General features: G+C 43.2%; 1 long non-coding RNA gene across 1 annotated transcript; it reads right to left on the reverse strand.

Annotated features, from left to right (window-relative positions):
• Positions 1–3,750: 3,750 nt before the first annotated feature.
• Positions 3,751–12,826, reverse strand: LOC116504286. Its single transcript, XR_004254794.1, has 3 exons — positions 12,530–12,826; positions 5,069–5,141; positions 3,751–3,971 (listed from the first exon to the last, which is right to left on the reverse strand). It is a non-coding gene; the product is annotated as an uncharacterized LOC116504286 (long non-coding RNA).
• Positions 12,827–12,970: the final 144 nt, after the last annotated feature.

A 12,970-nucleotide genomic window follows, 5' to 3' on the forward strand; every position in this document is an offset into this window, starting at 1 on the left:
ACATCTTTGGTCAAAGTTTCTCTCCATCCTGCAAAACACCAAGAACAAAAGGCAGCCGCCACATTTTTCAAGCAGCCTGAGCAGATAGAAAACAGCCTTTTTTGCGTTCAAATCCTCACATTGTCTTTTTCTATCCCAGCCAAGCTCTGAAAACCAATTTGCTGAAAGCAATTCCTTTAAACTGGGGGGGGGGGGCAGCTGGCTAAGGTGGCCTAAAATTGACCAGTGCTCGGGAGACATCAGCTTCTCAATAATTAGCCAATAAATCAGTGGTGGGTTTTTTAGAACGTATTCTGTAAGTGTGGCGTGTTTTGTGGGAGTGGCTCGGCGGTCATGTAACCGGACGGGCATGACTTGGTGGGTGTGTGGCCGGATGGGTGTGGCCAACTTGGAAAATATGGTGAAACTCACTTAACAACACTCTTGCTTAGCAACCAAAATTTTGGGTTCAATTGTGGTCATAAATTCTCTTTCTTTTTTCTTTCTTTCTTTATTTCTTTCTTTCTTTCTTTCCTTCCTTTACCTTTCTTCCTTTCTCTCTTTTCCTTTCCTTCCTTCCTTTCGCTCTCCTCTTCCCACTCTTCTTTCTTTCTGTTCTGCTTCTCTCTTTCACTTTCTTTTTCTTTCTTTTAGTTCTTTTTTTTTCTTTCTTTCTTTCTTCTCTTTTCTTTCTTTCTTTCTTTCTCTCTTCCGCTTCCTATCTGTCTCTCTTTTCTTTCACTCTCTCTCCATTCCTTCCTTCCTTCCTTCCTTTTGGAACGTGTTCCAAAAGGTACACTAAATTTCACGAACCGGTTCTGGCGTACCAGTGTGAACTGGGAGAAACCCACCCTTGTAATAAATGCTGATATCCATGAAAAGACTAGCAGCTTGATTGACAGACACAAAAAGAATTAAGTGTTACTAAGACCAAGAAAACCTGTTTCAATCAAGTCCACCTTGGCCATTGAAACACAAGTGGGATTTGGAAACATCCGCTCTTTCTGAGCCCATCCTACTTTTGTTTATTGGGATGAGAAATTGAAGGAAGGCATGCATTGGAGGCCCTTTGAACTTCTGAAGTCAATAATTCGATTTGCCCCAAGATCCCACATGCAGAGCTGAACTATGAGACTTTTTCAGTCCTGAAATAGTTTATTCTAACACATGTCTGAAGTCTTCTCTCCATTAAAAGAGCCGAGGTGGCGCAGTGGTTAGGGTGCAGTACTGCAGGCCACTTCAGCTGACTGTTATCGGCAGTTCGGCGGTTCCAATCTCACCGGCTCAAGGTTGATTCAGCCTTCCATCCTTCCGAGGTGGGTGAAATGAGGACCCAGACTGTGGGGGGGGGGGGGGCGATATGCTGACTCTGTAAACCGCTTAGAGAGGGCTGAAAGCCCTATGAAGCGGAATATAAGTCTAACTGCTATTGCTATTGCTATTGCTATTATCTTGGGTTGAGTAAGTCCCACCTGCTCCATGGAAAGCACTTTTGAACTTAGTGTCAAGGTACCTCTTGATCTCAGACTAGGATTTTTGTTCAGTTTATAGTTGGAAAGAATATGACCCAATCTTGGTGAGCCGGACACCTATCCAAGTCCGTATGGAATTCCTTACTAACAAATGAATTTTTTTTTAAAAAAAATCAAAACATATCTACATAGAATAAGTTGCATTACGCAATAAAGGTATTTCAACATGCACATTTGGTGAAGTAGTTCAAAAATAGAGTGAACGTGGGCATAAGCATGAATTTTTGTGCAGTCGATTATGATTCTGCTGTCCCATTGCTGACAACGAAATATTCCAAACACCGAGCAGGGCAACAATTCATTCACCTTGATCTATGAATGAGGTGCAAACCTGATACAGTTTTGCTGGGGGGTGCAGGAAGCATCTTGACACGACATCCTTTTTTCTGAAACATCAGCGTTTCCTTTCTAACGCGACTGCTACCTCTACCTTGCAGCTATTATTACTCCTGTTCCTGTGTGGGTGAGCAGGCTGATGCCACAAATATTGGGGATTTCCCAAATATATGGAGACGAGAAAGTACTTGTTCCATGACGTTTGATGTCCTGGCACCCAGGATGTCTGCAGCCTTGACCATGTCATGGGGCTAGCAAGAACCTGCAATGCTCGTGGCGGAGTGGGAATCAGAGAGGAGACAGTAGCCAGCACTATCTGTTCAGAGTTGACTCACCACCCACGGATTTACTCACTCTATGAATGTGTTTTTAAGAAAAAGACCACGCTGTTGGTGAGATAGGACAGTCCCCAAATCAGAATTCTGAAAGGGAAATCAGAGTTTCGTCATCTTCACCATCCCAGTCTAGACTACATGCCCTTTGCTTGCTATTGGTACTCACTGATGTAAGGAAAGTTGAACTGTGTTTATTTATTCAGTCAATGACCAGCAATATCAAGTAATAATAAAAAGGGAGGTAAAAGACAGCAAGAACAATCAGGATCAACAATAGCAATAATAGCAATAGCAGTAGACTTATATACAGCTTCATAGGCCTTTCAGGCCTCTCTAAGCGGTTTACAGAGAGTCAGCATATTGCCCCCAACAATCCGGGTCCTCATTTTACCCACCTCGGAAGGATGGAAGGCTGAGTCAACCCTGAGCCGGTGAGATTTGAACCGCTGACCTGCTGATCTAGCAGTAGCCTGCAGTGCTGCATTTAACCACTGCGCCACCTTCTGCGCCACAAGTAGAAGTGGACGCACTTCAGGGACGTGCAGTCATTGGAGGCAGGGGAGGCGTGGCCTCCCCAGTCTCATGAGGAAAAGGAAATAATTTTTAAAATAATTAAAAAGGCCATTTTTTTTAAAAAAATTAAAACCTATTCTGTAGGTGTGGCCTGTTTTGTGGGAGTGGCTCGGCAGTCATGTGACCGGGCGGGCATGACTTGGTGGGCATGTGACTGGGTGGGTGTGGCCAACTTGGAAAATGGTGAAACTCACTTAACAATGCTCTTGCTTAGCAACCAAATTTTGGCTTCAATTGTAGTCATAAATTCTCTTTCTCTTTCTTTCTTTCTTTCTTTCTTTCTTTCTTTCTTTCTTTCTTTCTTTCTTTCCTTCCTTCCTTCCTTCCTTCCTTTTGTCTCCCCCTCTTTCTTTCTTTCGTCTCTCTCGCCCACTTTCTTTTACTTTCTTTTTCTTCTTTCTTTCTTTCTTTCTTTCTTTCTTTCTTTCTCTCTTTTTCTCTCTTTTTTCTCTCCCTCCATTCCTTCCTTCCTTCCTCCCTTTCTTGTGTGTATCTCTCCCCATTCCTTCCTTCCTTCCTTCCTTCCTTCCTTTTGGAACGGGTTTCAAAAGGTACACTAAATTTCACGAACCGGTTCTGGCGTACCGGTGCGAACTGGGAGAAACCCACCCTTTATTACTTTCATTTCCTTTGCATTTTCACATTTATTTGTAGCACTTTATTTAAAAATATTCCTCAACCACCCTGTCACTTCTCCTACATAATCTACCTAAGTATCTATATTTATTATCATAGAAAAAAAGAAAGTGGAGAGGGAGGGGGGACCGTATCCTGAGATAGTGAGCAATGCCAGGAGTCTGGTCCTGGTTGCTATTTCTGTCCAACAATTCTCCTGGCATAGGGTGGACTCATATCATGATGCAAAATGTAAATAGAGTTCTCAAAAGTCTCTATGCATGGGAAAGTCCCATGCCAATAGATCAATATAGAAACACATCCGATCCATACATTCCTTAATTTATTAAGGTATTATAAACAGGCTATAGAACCGATGATCTGGCCCTGCTTTGCCTAGAGACTGTGTTTTGATCTGTCTCCCTTTCGTTTGACCTTTCCACATTATGAATACCTTGGTCTTCAGCCCAGAGCTGATGTCAAAATTGGCACGTCTGAGTGGATACCAGAGTCCATCTAATTGAGGACATTCCAGCTGCCACTGCAGATGTCATCAGGAATAATCCATAGCGCAAGAACCTTGGAAATACCATTCAGGAATCTGGACCAGAAGAAGGTAAGAAGAGATGTGCTACGTCAAACCAACAGCATAAAGAGTCTAATCTGCCATTGTATCATAACAATCTGACAGATGTCTCCAGGGAGCTCAAAAGCAAAGCACGAATACTGTGGCAACCTTCTACAAATATATCCTTCCATGGGGTTCATCACATTAAACTATAGGGACAATATAGGTTTGTGTTGTGGCCCAGCAGGAGCCATTGGAGCTGCCACCAGACTCCGACAGCGAGGGGCCCTATGAGTCAGCTCTGGAGGATGTGGAGGACCCTGGACAGGGTTCCAACTCCGAGCAGGGCGCAGAGAGGCTGGTTGGCCACCAGAAGGCAACTGAGCCAGTGGGGAGGAGACAAGGGAGAGTGAGCCGGAAGCCAGTAGTGAGTTGTTTCTGGATGCATGCCATCGAAGAGCTAATAGGTGTCAGGAACAGTTGTGCAGTTACAGGATGTAATTGCACTCAGCTGGTGGTCATTAGGCTCCTCTCCAGACTATAAAAAGACTACTTGTGCACACACCCTTCTTGCAGAAGTCAATGCAGGAACAAATGTTGGAGAACATTATTGTGAGCTTGGCAGGCTGGATTGCTGCCAAGCCTTATCTGCGTTTATTGCTGCCCAAGCTTGTCTGTGCTGGTTTGCTGCCAAGGACCTGTCTGTCTGTTAATTAAATGCCGTAACTTATCTTTGGTTCGGAGTGTGCTTTGGTGTGGAACGAAGGGGGGTCAGAACAGGTTTGTTACTTCATATGTCAACTCTGAGTTTGACTGGGATGGGTGGGGGCTTCCAGAGGACATTTCTCCACTACAGCTTAAAGCTGTGGATTTTCCTTGATAAACCAGCTGGAAATTAAGCCAGCTTAATCCACTTTGGTTACTATGGTGGCCTGATGTTCTGCAAGTCTAGAGTGGATGTGTCTGCTTCTTTATCTCTCTTGGACTAGTTAAAGAAGGGAAGGAAAAATACATGTATCATAGGTTAACCATTTTTCCTATCTCTATGGGGAAAGTAGCTGATTTTTTTTTAAAAAGTTCCTAGTTCAAACAAAGCCAAATCCATCCTTTTATTGTACTGCTTTACTTACTGGCGATGAGCAGTGATTGGAGAGAAGGGGGACATTCCTGCCAGAACATACAGTAACCAAGTCGAGCAGTTGCCTAAAATGAGCCACAAAGCGGACAAATCAGAAAACTACCCCAAGTTAGGAAACATCACTTCTAATGCACCCTAGAAAAGAGGGTGAAAAGGAGGACATCATTTTTCTAATCCTCAAGAAAGAGTTGATAGCCTGAAAAGTTACTGTAGGCTGTTTCTACAGATTCAGCAGGAGAGCCTGAATTTGTATGAATTTGTTTTTCTTCTTCTGATGATTATAAATTTTTATTTTAAACACATAAGCACATCAACAGAAACAAACGTATGACTTAAAAACAACATAGGAACAATAAGTCCCATCGTATATCATACAGCAGTTCCGAATCGGTTTCTTTGCAGTTAGTGTTTTCCCTTCTATACATTTCTATCTTGCGTTCATAATCTCCTTGTTCGTTATCCATTTTTATGTACAATTCTTTATTTATTTATACTTAGCTACTTATGACCAAGTATTATTTACCTATATTGTGCTTTATATTTTTACTGTCATTTATTCTCTTACATACAGTTCTAGGTATACATTCACATAGTTATTCTTTTTCTTTGCCATTCTAATATTATTATTATTCCATTTAAAAGGTTATAAGGTATAGTTTGGAATGCTTTGTTTACCATCCTTCGCACCTGCTATGACACCACCTTATTTTCTCTTACTTTTCTTTTCTCCCTCCCTTTTCTACTTCCTTCCCTCCTCCTCTCCATCCCCTTCTTCCTTCCCATACCTCTCCCCTACTCCTACCCTCTTTCTTCTCCTTCCTACCCTCTCTCCTTCTCTTTCTCTCTCTTCCTCCCTCCTCTCCTTCTCTTTCTCTCCCTTCCACCCACCTCGCCTTACCTCTTTCTTCTTCCCCTACCTCTCCTCCACACTGAATTTGTATGAATTTGTACCTACCTGTAGCGCACCTAGAAACATAGGCTCACTATCTAATTACATAGATAGTACCGAGAGGGGAACATATAAAGCATCCATAAAACAGTGTGGAATATATATAAAGTTTAAAAGTGCTTACTTAGGAGTCAGATTTTATTTATTGGTGTATCATAGAATTTGATTCTGTGGTAGGGAAGAGAAAGAGTGGAGGAGAGGCAAGGGAAGAAGAAAGAGGTAAGGAGAGGAGGGTGGAAGGGTGAGAAAGAGAAGGAGAGAGGGCAGGAAAGGGAAGAGAGAGGGTAGGAGTAGGGGAGAGGTAAGGGAAGAAGGAAGGGGAAGGAGAGGAGGAAGGAAGTAGAGAAGGAAGGGAAGGAGAAAAGAAAAGAAAGGGAAAATAAGGTGGTGTTACAACAGGCGCTAGGGATGGTAAACAAAGCAACCCAAACTGTATATTATACCCTTTTAAATGGAATAACAAAAGTATAAGAATGGCAAAGAAAAAGAATAACTATGTGAATGTATACCTATAATTGTATGTAAGAGAATAAATGATAGTAAGAATATAAAGCACAATATAGGTAAACAATATTTTGTTATAAATAGCTAAGTATAAATAAATACAGAATAGTACATAAAAATGGATAACGAATAAGGAGATTATGAATGCAAGATAGAAAGGTATAGAAGGGAAAACACTTAACTGCAAAGAAACCGATACGGAACTGCTGTATGATATACGATGGAACTTCTATGTTGTTCCTATGTTGTTTTAAGTCATGTGTTTGTTTTTGTTGATGTGTTTATGTGCTTAAAATAAAAATAAATTTAAAAAAAGAATTTGATTCTGTGGTGATACTGCCTTACTTACTATAAAAGGAAAGATTATTGTCTTGAAAAGAAATTAAAAATAGGAAAGACATTTAATAAAAGCTAAATATTTTTTTTTAAAAAACAAAACAATAAAGCCCTTTCCACAAGCTGAGCTATATACTTCACGCTACACCAGTTTTAGAAAGCCCCTACTTCCCATAAATCCACTGTTTTGTTTATTTTCTCAACTTCTCTTTGATGCTGGCCTCAGCAGCGCCAGTGCCCTGAAATTGGTCTTCCTAAGACCTAAGTGCAGCTGGCTACCAGCTGTTCCTCTTGCCTTTTAAAATTTTCCTACACTAATGTCAATGGGGATGTTTCTCAGAATGATGTGCTTGTACCTGAGGTTGATTATGAAACAAGGAACTTCATGGCATTGGGGTGGTTTTTTAAAAAAATCCTCCTCCCCCCCCCCCCCCCCATTACTTCCTTTCAAAAGAATCAATGGGGAAGCATCACAAGGGGAAAACCCAGATCATGTTGCTGGATTTTTTGACTGGGGCAGTCTAGAAGTATGATAAAATAAATACGTACAAATAAATAAAGTTAAAAAAAAATATTCAACAGACATTTCTTACTGCGGTAGCGATGCAGCTCCAGAGATGATCGGGCCGCCTATATTAGGCATGGTCAACTGAATATACTATACCAGCCAATTTCAAATATTTTATTTTTAAACACAGCGGCTCATTTGGAATTTGAAGGTTCCCTTGTTGTATTTTTTAAAACATGGCTTTTGTAATAAGAGCAAACAAAACTGCACTTTCTAAAGTATTATTTGATTCTCTGATCTTCTACCCAAAGCTCTTCTGTGAACACCATGTTTAGAAATTGTAGTTTCCAGCTGAAGCTTCTGCAGAAATTGTAGTTTCCAGCTGAAGCTTCTGCAGAAATTGTAGTTTCCAGCTGAAGCTTCTGCAGCTTCGGGATTTTTATAGCCGCCAAACTTTTCTAAGTATGGTCTTCCCCACCTTTCCCTCTGCTCATGGCAATTTTTTAAAAAAAATAATTTAAAAAAGGGATAAAGTTAGAAAAATGAGCCAATCATGAAAAGATGGTGGACAGAGATTAAGAAAAATATATACATCTGGATAAGCCCTTTTATCTTGCCATGCCCAAACATGGCCCACAAATTTGGTAAAGAATTTTAAAAGGCCACTTGTGTGTGTCCCAGAATAAACTACAGCCATCACACATATTTCCTAAACATCCTGAACATTGTTCCCTTACATCAAAGATGTCAAACTTGATTTCATTAAGGGCCGCATCAGGGTTGCGTTTGACCTCCACGGACCGGGGTGGCCGTGGCCAAGGTGGGGGTGGCCAGCTCGACGTCACTCGTATCAGGGGTCCCTGCGGTGGTCTGAGCACTCTGTCAGTGAAAATGGGCTCCCGAGCTCCATTTTCAGCTGCGACGGCCTCCTGTAACCTTCTGCCAGCGAAGATGGAGCTCAAGAGGACTGCATGCAGCCCTCCCAAGCTCTGTTTTCTGGCAGAGGCACCACAGGCTGGTCCTTTGTAGTTTCAAGGGTGTTGTCACATAACTCTTTGTGTAGGTGTGGCGGTCACCCATGGCCCAGTGCATAACAGGGCATGCGCAGCCACGCTGAACCACACAGGAATAAACAAACTCCATAACATCCTGATAGTGCATAACATAATATCCTGATAGTTCGCTCTAGATGTGCTTTACCCAACGACGCCCAGGATTTGACCATATATAGACAGAACTTCCCTGAGCAGTAGATTAGCAATTGTAGTTTGACAGGCTGTCTTAAATCACATGCTGATTGCTCCTCCTGCCTTTGTCTTATCTCAATAAAAGGGTCTCCCAGACCCCCAATCTGGGTCGCCTCATCCCGAGAAAGCTCGTGTCCGTGTCTTTTCTCAACATTGGCCTCATGGGCGAACCACGGGTACTTCACACAAGGGTGCCCCCCCCCAGGCCAGATCAAAGCACCCCCTGGGATGGATCCAGTCCGTGGGGCTTGAGTTTGACACCCCTGGCTTACATGCTCCAATCCCGCACTCATAAGAAGCAAGATTTCAGTAAGCGTCAATATGTATTGAGGGAAGGCGGCATGTGTGAGATGTGTTTGCTTTTCATGATATAAGAATTAGGATATTCTTCTTCACTTGCAAATATTTATTTTATTTCTTTAAAAAAAACACAAATATTTCATCATTTGTCAATCATTAAGACATTGAAGTACAATTTTTTTTGTGTGCCCCTCCCTCCCTCCACCCCCCCAACCCCCCTCCTCCTCCCCCCCCCCCGACTTCCCAGAACCCGTACACGGTATGGATTTTTAACTAACCCAGTCTAAAATCTATTGAGAAAAAAGAAATAAAGAAATTAATGACATTCTACATTGACCTTAGCTTCTTCTTACTGAACTAACTTTTAACAGTTTAAATCATTTCTGATCTTAAGCATAGGCTAACTGGATATTCTTCTTGAGTCAAAAGCTTAGGCTGGAAACTCCATTAGTTGCTGCAGTTGAGGAACTATTGAGTTAGTCTGTGATATTTCAGCGATGAAAAGAAAACCACAACCAACATTTGTCTCGCTTGGCTGCCTTGTCTGATTGGCAATGAATTTCTAAAATGACGTGTGGCATTTCCATCTTTTCTGGCTAACACAGTAATTATCCGCTCCCCTAATAAACCCGAATCTGGGTGCAATTTTTCTCCCTAATCGAAAATGTGTAGATGGGATTATTCAGCAGTGAAAATGACTACCGTAGTTCCATCTGCTAAATTAAAACGTGGAACCGAAAATGGGCTCTAAATGCAATTTTAGGATTAACTCTAATTAAAAAGGAAAAAAAAGCTTCCCCCTTTTTTCCTCTTTTGGAAGTCTGATTTTTGGAGGCTGGGTTTAAGAAGAAAGGAGGGGAGAAATGGCATGTAATATATGCATTACAGAATGAAGTATTCTCTGGACTTTCAATGGCTTTGATACACTTGTTGTAAAAGGATGCATACATTTTTCCCCTTTAAAAAATTCATGCGCTGAACAGCCAGCCAGGTGGTCTCACTTAACAATGTTTAGATACCTTATCCAGCTAAGGTTTTTTAAAAAGGGAAACAAATATCTTCCTGCTAGTATGAAAATTATATGCAGCCTAAGTGCTTAAAAGGACTGTCTTCTCTGACCACATCAACTCATCCAAGGCATTCCCTCCCCCCGCCAAGAAAATTGTGAGTAGTGCAACATCTTCATGAAGTGAGGGGAGCTGAGCTAGGAGATCCTTTCTAATAATCCCCCGTACTTTGGGGCAGCCCCTCCTTGGAAGCTAAACTAGCTCCTTCTAGATTTCCCTCCTGGAGTCTGGTTAAAAAGCAACTCTTCCAGAAGATATTTAGGTCTTACAACAGGGGTGGGTTTCAACCGGTTCGCGGCGGTCCCCGCGAACTGGTTGGTCGGCGAACCCGGAAGTAAGTAACTTCCGGGAACGGCGAAGGGCCCATTTGTGTAGCCTATTATTTCCCAATAAACTGAAGAGCGGTATGTTGATCTAAGGCAGTGTTTCTCAACCGTGGCAACTTGAAGATGTCTGGACTTCAACTCCCAGAATTCCCCAGCCAGCATAGACTTAAAGTTGACAAGGTTGGAGACCCCTGCAGCTGGCTGGGGAATTCTGGGAGTTGAAGTCCGGACATCTTCAAGTTGCCAAGGTTGAGAAACACTGATCTAAGGGCCTGTTGCGATCCAGTTAATAATATAAGGGAGGCCGTAACCGCCAGTAGTTGTTCTGCCATCCCACTCCGCCCTTTGGATCGCTCTCATTACCTAACAGTTTCAATCAAGCATTTGTTTTTTTAATGAACAAGAAACGACCCAACTCTATGGAGGGAAGAAAGGATGTAGAAAGGGGGAGGAGAGAGGGGGAAGAAAGTGTTGGATAAGGTATAAATATGGTGTATGGAGAGCAGAAGAGCCAATAACTGGTTTTTTTTTCTCCCTTTGGTAGTCGATGGCAAGATGAATTGATGTAATTACTTAATAATACAACATGATATTGACTATGTAATAGTATACATGTGATTATATGCTATGAAAATGGAAAATTAAAAAAAATTTCTATCGGGAAAAAGAAACGACCCAACTCTCAGTAATGCATTTATTTATTTATTTTTATTTTAAACACATAAACACATCAACAAAAACAAACACATGACTTAAAACAACATAGGAACAAGAAGTTCCATCGTATATCATACAGCAGTTCTGAATCGGTTTCTTTGCAGTTAGTGTTTTCCCTTCTATACATTTCTATCTTGCATTCATGGTCTCCTTATTCATTAATGTACATTTCTATATTTATTTATACTTAGCTATTTATAACCAAATATTGTTTACCTATATTGTGCTTTATATTCTTACTGTCATTTATTCTCCTACATACAGTTATAGGTATACATTCACATAGTTATTCTTTTTCTTTGCCATTCTTATATTTTTGTTATTCCATTTAAAAGGGTATAATATAGTTTGAGTTGCTTTGTTTACCATCTCTAGTGCCTGTTGTAACACCACCTTATTTTCCCTTTCTTTTCTCCCTCCCTCCCTTCTCTACTTCCTTCCTCCTCTCCTCTCCTTCTTTCTTCCCTTACCTCTCCCCTACTCCTACCCTCTCTCTTCCCCTTCCTGCCCTCTCTCCTTCTCTTTCTCCCCCTTCCACCCTCCTCTCCTCTTTCTCTCCCTTCCACCCTCCTCCCCTTCTCTTTCTCTCCCTTCCACCCACCTCTCCTTCTCTTTCTCTCCCTTCCACCCTCCTCTCCATACCTCTTTCTTCTTCCCTTACCTCTCCTCCACTCTTCCTCTTCCTTTCCTACTATCTCTCCTTCTCTTTCTCCCCCTTCTACCCTCCTCTCCTTCTCTTTCTCTCCCTTCCACCCTTCTCTCCTTCTCTTTCTCTCCCTTCCACCCTTCTCTCCTTCTCTTTCTCTCCCTTCCACCCTCCTCTCCATACCTCTTTCTTCTTCCCTTACCTCTCCTCCACTCTTCCTCTTCCTTTCCTACTATCTCTCCTTCTCTTTCTCCCCCTTCCACCCTCCTCTCCTTCTCTTTCTCTCCCTTCCACCCTCCTCCCCTTCTCTTTCTCTCCCTTCCACCCACCTCTCCTTCTCTTTCTCTCCCTTCCACCCTCCTCTCCATACCTCTTTCTTCTTCCCTTACCTCTCCTCCACTCTTCCTCTTCCTTTCCTACTATCTCTCCTTCTCTTTCTCCCCCTTCTACCCTCCTCTCCTTCTCTTTCTCTCCCTTCCACCCTTCTCTCCTTCTCTTTCTCTCCCTTCCACCCTCCTCTCCATACCTCTTTCTTCTTCCCTTACCTCTCCTCCACTCTTCCTCTTCCTTTCCTACTATCTCTCCTTCTCTTTCTCCCCCTTCCACCCTCCTCTCCTTCTCTTTCTCCCCCTTCCACCCTCCTCTCCTTCTCTTTCTCTCCCTTCCACCCTCCCCTCCTCTCTTTTCTCCCGGAACGCATTTAATCCCGCATTTAATGCCGAAAAGTTGCTCTTGCGAGCCTGAACCAAGATCCAGGGAGTTCCCCTAGCGCCGTAAGTTCGACCCTTGCCGCCCCCTGCAATTCGCCGGGTAACTTTGGCCTCCTGGGTTCAAGTGGAGACTCGCGACCTACCTTGAAGGGTCGTTGTGTTTGGTTGCTAGCGCGTGGATTTCCCTCGCCTTTGGCCACGGCTAAGCACTGTTGGGTTAGCCGGAAAGGGCAGCTTTTGTAGCCGGGGGAGATTGGGGGGGGGGGGATAGCGGCTATTCTGTGTTGAGATTTTAACCCTTAGGCGTTTTACGCTTCCTTTGGGGCGATACGAACTCGCCGCCCACGCCCCTTCCTCACGCCCCCGCTGCCTTATTGCGGATCTCCTCCGCCGGCTGCAGACAGAAGAGGGAAGAGCCCATGAATATCCCCCGCCTGCCCCGGCTGGCTTGCGAGCCAAAAGCAGCGCGAGGGGCGGGCAGAGCGAAGAAAGGGGCGCACCCCCCCTGCCGGAGGAAGCGCCGCTGAGCCCGCCGGGCGCCGCGCCTCCTTTCCGCTGCTGCATCCAAAGCACAGCTGGATCGC

Source organism: Thamnophis elegans, chromosome 2 (genome assembly GCF_009769535.1).
Source record: "Thamnophis elegans isolate rThaEle1 chromosome 2, rThaEle1.pri, whole genome shotgun sequence".
NCBI lineage: Eukaryota > Metazoa > Chordata > Lepidosauria > Squamata > Colubridae > Thamnophis > Thamnophis elegans.